The sequence below is a fragment of the Schistocerca cancellata genome, chromosome 8 (assembly GCF_023864275.1).
Source record: "Schistocerca cancellata isolate TAMUIC-IGC-003103 chromosome 8, iqSchCanc2.1, whole genome shotgun sequence".
NCBI lineage: Eukaryota > Metazoa > Arthropoda > Insecta > Orthoptera > Acrididae > Schistocerca > Schistocerca cancellata.
The window spans coordinates 520,321,622-520,332,535 of NC_064633.1; the positions used below are offsets into that span (position 1 = coordinate 520,321,622).

At 39.9% G+C, this 10,914-nt stretch overlaps 1 long non-coding RNA gene across 1 annotated transcript; it reads left to right on the plus strand.

Annotated features, from left to right (window-relative positions):
- Positions 1–4,585: 4,585 nt before the first annotated feature.
- On the plus strand, positions 4,586–5,223 carry LOC126095765 (uncharacterized). Its single transcript, XR_007521982.1, has 3 exons — positions 4,586–4,651; positions 4,772–4,842; positions 4,987–5,223. It is a non-coding gene; the product is annotated as an uncharacterized LOC126095765 (long non-coding RNA).
- Positions 5,224–10,914: the final 5,691 nt, after the last annotated feature.

Here is a 10,914-nt window from a genome sequence, read left to right on the forward strand (position 1 = left end):
GAAAGACCTATGTCGAAACAAGGCCCCAGGAATAGACAACATTCCATTAGAAAAACTGACAGCCTTGGGAGAGCCAGGCCTCACAAAACTCTACCATCTAGTGAGCAAAATGTATGAGACAGGCGAAATATCCTCAGACTTCAAGAAGAATATAATAATTCCAATCCCAAAGAAAGCAGGAGTTGGCAGATGTGAAGATTACATCAGTTTAATAAGCCACGGCTGCAAAATACTAACACGAATTCTTTACAGACGAATGGAAAAACTGGTAGAAGCCGACCTCGGGGAAGATAAGTTTGGATTGCGTTGCAAATGTTGAAACACATGAAGCAATACTGACCCTACGACTTATGTTAGAAGAAAGATTAAGGAAAGGCAAACCCGAGTTTCTAGCATTTGTAGACTTAAATTAAGCTTTTGACAATGTTGACTAGAATACTCTCTTTCAAATTCTGAAGGTGGCAGGGGTAAAATACAGGGAGCGAAAGGCTATTTACAATTTGTACAGAAACCAGATGGCAGTTATAAGAATCGAGGGACATGAAAGGGAAGCAGTGGTTGGGAAGGGAGTGAGACAGGGTTGTAGCCTCTCCCCGATGCTTTTCAATCTGTATATTGAGCAAGCAGTAAAGGACACAAAAGAAAAATTCGGAGTAGGTATTAAAATCAATGGAGAAGAAATAAAAACTTTGAGGTTCGCCGATAACATTGCAATTCTGTCAGAGACAGCAAAGGACTTGCAAGAGCAGTTGAACGGAATGGACAGTCTCTTGAAAGGAGGATATAAGATGAACATCAACAAAAGCAAAACGAGGATAATGGAATGTAGTCGAATTAAGTCGGGTGATGCTGAGGGAATTAGATTAGGAAATGAGACACTTAAAGTAGTAAACGAGTTTTGCTATTTGGGGAGCAAAATAACTGATGATGGTCGAAGTAGAGAGGATATTAAATGTAGACTGGCAATGGCAAGGAAAGCGTTTCTGAAGAAGAGAAAATAGTTAACATCGAGTATAGATTTAAGTGTCAGGAAGTCGTTTCTGTAAGTGTTTGTTTGGAGTGTAGCCATGTATGGAAGTGAAACATGGACGATAAATAGTTTGGACAAGAAGAGAATAGAAGCTTTCGAAATGTGGTGCTACAGACGAATGCTGAAGGTTATGTGGGTAGATCACATAACGTTAGGAATTTGAATAGAATTGGGGAGAAGAGGAGTTTGTGGCACAACTTGACTAGAAGAGGGGATCGGTTGGTACGACATGTTCTGAGGCATCAAGGGATCACGAATTTAGTATTGGAGGGCAGCGTGGAGGGTAAAAATCGTAGAGGGAGACCAAGAAATGAATACACTAAGGAGATTCAGAAGGATGTAGGTTGCAGTAGGTACTGGGAGATGAAGAAGCTTGCACAGGATAGAGTAGCATGGAGAACTGCATCCAACCAGTCTCTGGACTGAAGGCCACAACAACAACAACGACGTATTCATTTGATCATTCCGAGACCTTGCAATGTTAACATTAATATATTGAAGCATTCAGTGACGAAGTTTGGAAAGGTTATTTTAATATTTGATTTAATTCTTGAATTATGGTGCGATTCTTTGTACACAAGCACGAGCACGATATGAAGACGTGGCGCTGGTGGTAGAGAAAAATGGGGTAATTCTCGGCACACTCGCTCGCCTCTGTAGCTCTTACAACGGTACGGCGCTGCGCTGTTTCGCCTCAACGTTTGACACTGCTGAACTAGAGTCATTAGCTATAAGAAGAAATTGCAAGGACTAGTTCCAATCATATCTACAAAACAGGCTACAAAGCATAGATATAGCACAGGCTTCAAATTAATCAAAATTTTAAGCGGAACATCTCAAGTATTTCGAGATACAAGTCACTTACGGCAGCATCATGGGACTAATACACACTGGCGGGAAAAAAAATCGCTATATCAAAAAATATTTGATGTAGAGGAATGAAATTTCGGGAATAAATTTGTCTAGGTAACCTATTTAAGTGATTAACTTTGCAAGATCACAACTTAACGTAAGCGCGATATAAGCCATTGCAAATAAGAAATGCTGGTATATTAATAACCGCTGTAACCGTCAGAATGCTGAATGCAAAGATGCAGACGTGCATGCATTGTGTTGTACAGTGGCCGGATCACAGTTTTTGGTACAGAGTTCCATGTCTGTCGCAATTGTTGGGTCAATATAGGGGCGGTTCATGCTGTACGCCCGCGGCGGTGGCCGTGCGGTTCTGGCGCTGCAGTCCGGAACCGCGGTACTGCTACGGTCGCAGGTTCGAATCCTGCCTCGGGCATGGGTGTGTGTGATGTCCTTAGGTTAGTTAGGTTTAAGTAGTTCTAAGTTCTAGGGGACTTATGACCTAAGATGTTGAGTCCCATAGTGCTCAGAGCCATTTGAACCATTGAACCATGCTGTATGTGGATGACGCTCGAACTGCCGTCTAATGATGTCCCATATGAGCTCGTTTGGAGACGGATCTGGTGATCGAACAGACCAGGACATCATGTTGACGTCTTTAGAGCATGTTGGGTTGCAACACCGGTATGCGGCGAGTGTTATGCACTTGGAAATCATCCCGTGGTATGCTGTTCGTGAATGGCAGTACAGCACGTCGTATCACCAGACAGACGTACAAATTTGCTATGAGGGTGCGTGGGATAACCCCGAGAGTGCTCCTGCAGTCATATGAACCCACACTCCAGACAATAATGCCAGGTGTGGGTCCAGTGTGTCTATCACGTTACACCACTGTGGTACCAACTGCTGCTCGGATTGCTGCTAGTGAGCCAAACGCCGAAACGGAGGTCTGTCTTCCCTCTAGAAAGCTCCACGTGGCCTTCCAAAGACTTCTTGCGACCGTACATTCTCGTGCCTACCGCTGCCAGCAATCATGTACAGCGGCTACTTTCCTGCCAAGTCTTTCTGCAATATTGCAGGAGGAACATCCATCTTTTCGCAGTCCTATTTCAAGATTTCGTTCAAACTTATACAGGTGTTGATAATGGCGTCTTTGTCACCTTAAAGGGGTTCTTGACTAACAGCAACTCACCATGTTTAATCTTTAAGGTAACTAAAGCTCACGAACGTTACAGCGTGTATTTGAAGCAAGCATGATTTGTATTCTCATAGTGGCGTTACTAGCTCCACTCTTATGCGAGTGGTGCGAAATTTGAATATACACTCCTGGAAATGGAAAAAAGAACACATTGACACCGGTGTGTCAGACCCACCATACTTGCTCCGGACACTGCGAGAGGGCTGTACAAGCAATGATCACACGCACGGCACAGCGGACACACCAGGAACCGCGGTGTTGGCCGTCGAATGGCGCTAGCTGCGCAGCATTTGTGCACCGCCGCCGTCAGTGTCAGCCAGTTTGCCGTGGCATACGGAGCTCCATCGCAGTCTTTAACACTGGTAGCATGCCGCGACAGCGTGGACGTGAACCGTATGTGCAGTTGACGGACTTTGAGCGAGGGCGTATAGTGGGCATGCGGGAGGCCGGGTGGACGTACCGCCGAATTGCTCAACACGTGGGGCGTGAGGTCTTCACAGTACATCGATGTTGTCTCCAGTGGTCGGCGGAAGGTTATAAAATAAATAAAATAAAATCAAATAAAATATTAATTATTTTAATGTTAATTATTCTGTATGATGGTGATTGTAATTGTAATTGATATTTGCTTATCTGGATAATTATTCGGTATCAGACGCTTGACAATGGCTTTTTCGTAAAGGCAATGTTACTCGTAGTTGACCGTGAAATAAAATTGAAATAATCGGACTTCGTAGTTAAATCGTTTCCAAAGACTGCTGCGGTAGGTGCGGACTCATAATCTAAATCTCAATATTACAATAATTTGCCAGCCATGCCAAAACGTCGTACAGAGGTGATTGTCTACTAAACATAAAAAAGTTACACTGTTAGTTAAATCAGATATATTCAATGAATAAGCCTACAGTTCATAATCCTACTTACTTTTATAAATATAAATTCTTTACAGAATCGAGTGCCTAGTGTGGTTGCAACTCGCAGTAATTTTCTATAACATGAAATATGGCGGTGTGCCAGACAATAAAATAAAATACGTGCTTCTCGCACCACTTCAACCAGAGCTCTCCTTTCTTAATCAAACATATGAGTAACGTAATTGTGCTTTTGTTTTATCAGCGACACAGCGCTGCAGTTGTGTGCCATAGGCTTTATTTATTTGTCACTGATTATTTATTTAATTAATATTTCGCGTTTCCGAGGAAACTCACGCTCGGCATGCAAATGTGCCTTTATATTGCCCCCTGAATTGCGAGGCGAAAGGACACACCTGCAGGCGAGCAATTCACCTAAAGGCACAAGAAAATCTAAGTTATCTACAACTATTTACATCACCTACATTATACACATTATATACAAACTTTGAATGACGCGGGTGCCCCGTAAAAGTTCTTATGTTGGCAGATAGAGTGAGCGCATGCGCAGAAGCGTCTGTGTGACTGCCGTTATGTCGTACAGTTAGATCACGCGGCACAGTATTGCAGTTCATATTGTTCGTGTGCGCTCGTCTCTCAGTCGTTGCACCAAGAAAATATTCAACCAAGATTACATATGAAGACTACATTCTATGACAGGTAACTTAGTTTTAAATTTACAATATTCGTTATAACACAATACAACTTAGATTGTTGAATGTTCTTAGTTACATAGTATTGTTTTGAAATACTTCAAAGAAAAATGTCCGTATGTTTCAGGTGCGTTGACCTATACACATCGTGTCGTTATCACAGTTCATATTCATCTGCTGCACAATAATTTTTTACAGGTTAGTATCGTCGTGGTAAAGTTTTTTGATCACAGTAACATCGTTGTATAACAACGTGATTAATACATAAGCGTGTCCATTTCCTATTTCCATTATAGTCGTTGTGATGCAGTTCGTTGTGAGTAAAAGCATTGCTTATTACAGATCAGACGTGACCCGCCGAGTAATTGGTCCACGTGCAGTTCGTTTTTTACATTCCGTGGAAGCTTGGTTGTAGAACCTCGGACGGCACATAGCTGGCGTCGATCCTAGGACAGTCCAGGTAAGAGTGTCCGTCACATTTCGAGAACATTTCATTCCCTGAAGTTCCAACCAAAATTCTTCCACCCGTCGTGTTGTTTTCTGGACAGGCACTTTGTGTCCATTTAATCCAGTTAACATCTTGAAGTTAGGTACTGTAGTAATGTCACTAGACGATGCACGAATTATGCACTTCACATTTTCAGTTTTTTGCTGAATATAGCTCACCTAAATGTTCGTAGTTATTAATCAAGGAAATCGTTCATCCCGTTTACATAGGTACGATGCATAATGAATGGCATTAACCGTTTCCTTCACATAGGTTTCTGCGTAGTTGCAGAGTTAGTAATGTTCGTTAATGTCCGTGAACAGAGGTTCACTATGCAATGTCTTTTTGGCATTCGTTTTGTTCAAATTTTTACATGATACATCAGTTAAAAAAAAAAGTAATTATACATACACACGTCACATATTTTCTTAGTATAAACATAATACAGTTGCACATAAACATGTTTACATCATCATTACATCGCTATAGGTTATTACATTGTGTCACATTTGATTACATGAATTGCAGATATTTACGTCCTCTTTATCGGTTTTGTGATGTCACCTGAAATTAAGATAGGTTAGACACAACATTCATTACATCAGTAGGCAAGACCAGGCGTTTTCACTACTCAATAAATATTCAAAATAGTAAGAGAGAGAAAATGTTCGATTCCTCGCGTTTTGTGCGTGTGTGTAGAGTGTCTGTGTGGCCTTGACTACTGGTAGATGCTTTTCGTGTTTAGAGATGTGCGTCTAATCTATTTCTCAAAGTAAAAGATCGCTTCACAGATGACGTCTGTCAGTTCGTCAGGTGTCATACCAAGTCAGTGGTACCTACAGTCACAAATGTTCCGTGAAAAATTAATATATCATTCACTGCTACGTAATCATAAATTTTACTTTAATATTCAGTCTTCTCGGTGGAGCCGCGGCGTTGAAAGAAAAGTTCTTCTGTCTTCAACTGCGACTCTGGAACGCTGAAATGAAAATTTCTATACTACTTATTATCTGTGTTGTAACGAGTTGCTTAGCAATGTTTTGATGGGTATGACTTTGACATTATTCAGCATGAAATGCTCTAAGATCTCGGTGTGCGTATAGCCCAATAATTTTGTTAGTTCTACGATGTTGTAACAGATACGCACCAGGGTGCGGTATGTTAACAATTATATAAGGTCCTTCATATAGCAGACGCCACTTAGCGTTGCGTCGTTTGAGTGCAACAGATTTATGATGAGTACGAAGTAGTACAAGCATTCCTACCTCGAATTTTTGTTTTCTTTTTATTATGTTTCTGTGATGTTTGTTTCGTATTTGTGCGTGATGTGTCAATGTAGTCAATACTTCTTTTATTTTCTGTTCAGGTGTGATTTCCTTGTCTGACAACTTAGGTAATGGTTCTATCCACTGATCGTTCTGTTTGCAATTGAACATGATCTCGTTAGGTGTGTAATTTGTATCGTAAATATTTAAGTTATTGTGTACGTCTTCGAAAAGACTTAGGTAGGACACCCAATTAGTATGTTTTGATGAAATATAGGTCCTCATGAATCGATTTAATTCTCGGAAAAGTCTCTCAGTCGCGTTACATTGTGGACTAAACCTCGAAATAAATATACTTTTAATGTTATTGTCCTTCAAGAAATTTCTCCATTTGTACCCAGAGTAGTATGCTGCATTATCTGACAGAATTCCTTTAGGTTTTCCCACGTGCGTCAGGTAATCACTTGAGAATCTTCGTATTATAGCACTTGCAGTGGCGGATTTTAAAGCATAAAGTTTTACATGTTTAGAAAATACATCGTAAAAAGCTAAGATATATTTGACGCCTCCAGAGCTTGCTGGATGCGGTCCACTGATGTCAGTACACAGAATTTCCAGGGGTTTACTGGGTAAAATAGAATGTAAATCTGTTTTTGTGGATAAATTCTGAGGTTTTGATTTTTGACATATGACACATGTTTTCAGTTCCCTGTAAATTTTTCTTCTCATATTGCTAAAATAACAGTATGTGCTGAGCTTTGCCAAACACTTTTTCGTCCCATAATGACCCCAAACTAAGTGTGTGTGCCAAATTAAATTACGTTCAGACTCTTCGGGAATGCATACACACCAGTTAGTAGCATTTGGATGTCGTCGATAAAATAACACATCATTGTGTAACTTGTAATACTTAGTCGAAGGATGATTTTGTTTTTCTACCAGTAATGTTATTATCTTATACCAGTGAGGATCAGATTTTTGTAATTCAGCCATGTTTCTGCACATATCAATATAATATTGGTGATACTGCTTGTCTTGCATTAAGAGAATCCTGTAGTCATTTATATTTTCTAAGTCACTGTTGGTATCATTCATACCTTGTGGAAGTCTAGACAAAGTGTCCGCAATGGTGTTGTCCTTACCTCTTATGTACTTAATTTCAAAAGAGTAGTTCTGAAGTGTAACTGCCCATCGTGATAGTCTAGGATGTACAAGTTTACAAGTTAACAAAAATGTCAGGGCCTGGTGATCGGTGTAAATTACTGTATGTTTTCCAAATAAATAATAATTGAATTTCTTGAATGCCCATACTATGGAAAGTGTTTCTAACTCAGTAGTCGAGTATGTACGCTCACATTCAGTTAAAGTACGACTTGCAAACCCAATAATTCTTATCTGTTCCTTTTCTTTATTCTTTACAACTTGAAATAAGCAACAGCCCAAGCCAGTACGTGAAGCGTCACAAGTCATACAAAAATCTAAATTGAAATCTGGATGGCTCAATATGTTAGCATTCACTAAAGCATGTTTAATTGTATTAAAGTCATTCTGGCACTGTTCCGACCAGATCCAAACTTGATTCTTTCGGAGTAGATTTAGCAGATGTTTACTGTTCAAAAGTGGTTGTGGCAAAAAACGTCTGAAAAATGAACATAGCCCAAGGAATGATTTTAACTGCTTTTTAGTTCGAGGGCTAGGAAAGTTTCTGATAGCATCTAATTTACTGGGATCAGGACGTATGCCCTGTGAATTAATGATATGTCCTAAATATTTTATCTCACTGCAACCAAATTTTGATTTTCTTAGGTTGGCTGTGACTCCAGCTTGTGCAAATTTTTCTAAAATTCTTTGAAGTGTGTCAACGTGTTCATTCCAGGATTGTGTAGCTATCAGTATATCATCTACATAGTGTGTGACTGTCTCAACTAAATCGTCGCCTAGCACGGTATCCAGGGCTGTAATGAATACCCCAGAGCTGACATTCAGTCCGAAGGGTAGAACACAAAACTGATAGGTTCGCCCCCCGAACATAAATGCAGTATATTTCCGAGAATCAGGAGTGATACCCACCTGCCAAAACGAATTAGCGAGATCTATTGTGGAAAAATATTTTGCATCTAGAAATTTCTGTAATTGCTCTTCTAAATTTTCAGGTTTTGTGTGAACCGGTAAAATTATTTCATTAATAGCTCGTGCGTCTAACACTAACCTAATGCTTCCATTTGATTTTTTGACAACAAGTAGAGGACTACAGTAAGGTGAGGTGGATGGTTCAATGACCTTCCAGTCTAACATTTGTTTTAATTCTTGCCACACAGCAGGTCGTTGAGATAACGGTACGTTATATGTCTTGTGGTAGAAGATCTTGTGAGGCTTAACTTCAATCTTGTACACATACGTGTTGATAACACCTAATCGTTTGGTAAAAACTTGTAAATATTTGGATAACACTTCCTGTAGTTTTATACGTTCATGTACACTGAGAGCTGTAGCTTCACTTATCTTATGATCAAGCAATGTTTTCAAGTCCATTAGCTCTGCGTCAGATGAGTGTGTTTGCATGTCTTGAATGTCTTTGTCAAGTACTAACTGAACCTTGTACCCTGTACAGTGTTTGTCATGCTTTAGAGTTCTCCTGTCCAAATCAATAATAATTACCCTGCTTTTATCATTTAAAATACATTTACCTTTGGAGAAGTCTATAATGCAGTCCTTCTCGCTCATAATATCTATTCCTAATATGCAATTAGTCACAAGGTTTTGTACAACCAGGAATGGCCATTGTACGGTTCCATTACCTATTTTAACGTTTACAAAAACTTGCTTCGTAACCCTACATGACTTATTACCTAGTGCAGTAGTTATTTTACAGTTTTGGGCAGGAAACTCAGGCACAGGTTCCAATTCACACATCTTTTTATAAAAATTAAAAGATAAAACGCTCACAGCTGCACCTGTATCTAGGACAATAGTAGTTGGAATCCCACCTACTACACCAGTAGTGGATGCTAAAACAATTTCATTTGTGTTTAAACGACATTGTGTACTGTCTTGTAAAAGTTCATCTGATATATTGTTATTGTGGTTGTATCTTATAAATAAAACAGGTAGTTTTTGTTTAGAATTACTCGGCATATCAGTATTCTGTTGTTCAAGTGTGGTGTCAAATAACTGATTAACATTGAAGCCGCCCCCCAAGAATTCTTCAGCCACGACCTGGGGCAAAGTAGTGACTGTTTCTAGTTTGTTGGATTAGCATTTGTACTAGGTACTGACACAGATTGAGGTTGTGCATCAGGTGTCATTTCTATTATATTCACATTCGGATATTGCCTATTATGATCTCCAAACTTTTGCGGTTGTTGTTGCTGTTGCGCATTATAACTTACCTGTCGGTCGTAAGGTATGCTCCAATTTTGTCCTGGTGGCTGCTGTGGTAAAGCAGAGTTTGAATGAAAGTACTGATCGTTACGAGTCCAACCTTGATGCTGTCTTGGCTCGTAGTTATTATTATTTCTATTTCTGTTTGTGTTTTTGTTATTACCTTTGTATCCGTTGTTACCGTTGTAGTTATTACCGCGGTGCCTTTTGTATGGATTGCCGCATGAAGTGTTATTACTGTTGTAACTATTGTTTGTATTGGAATACGCGTGTTGATTTTGATTTCCGTACTGAGACGGCATGTGAGTTTGCTGTTTTTGTTGTACCGCGTATCCAACCGTGGGCGCGCCAGAATTGTGTTGGCAAGCCTGCATGTTTTGCATACCACTAGTGTAAACATTGTGGCTGCTGTTTTGCCGCGCGAAGCGCTGGTCTTCAAGTAACATGTCAACCGAATCTAAAGCTGTTAAAAAATAATCTGAATCGTCATCCGGGATATGTAGAAGTTTTTCTTTAATGTTGAAAGGCAATTTGGCCTTCAACGCACGGAGTATATCACGCGTTGCGACTGGTTCGTCTAAAAAGTGTCCCATGTTCAAGTATTTTTCAAAATATCTGCGTAAGTTGCCATTTTTACTGTTAAAAGTTTCAGGTTCTAAAATTTGTCTTCTGAGTCGCTCCTGGACGGATTGCGACCAGAATTTGTTCAGAAAAGCACGCTCAAACTCACTGTACGTGGTACATACGTCAGCTTGACTGTATGCCCAGACAGCTGCATCGCCTTGGATGTAACCGACAATATATGAAATCTTTTTCCGGTCACTCCAAGTGCGTGGAAATGCGTTACTAAAAGATTTAAGAAAAATCACCGGATGAATGGTTCGTTTTTCTGGGATAAAAATCTGAAATTGCCTGTGTTTCATTAAGCTTTCGTCTTCCTTTGCATTATGATATGGATTTGTCCCACTGTAATTACTGCTATGTCCAGCTGGCGAGTAATTACGATAATGTTGCTGTGGTTTACCATGATAATAGCTTGTGTTTGTGTTTGCACATCGTGGTATGTGTTGTAGTCGTGGTGCGTTTTGTTCTTGTGTATTTGTCGTGTGCGGAATGTGTGTATCATACTCGAATGTA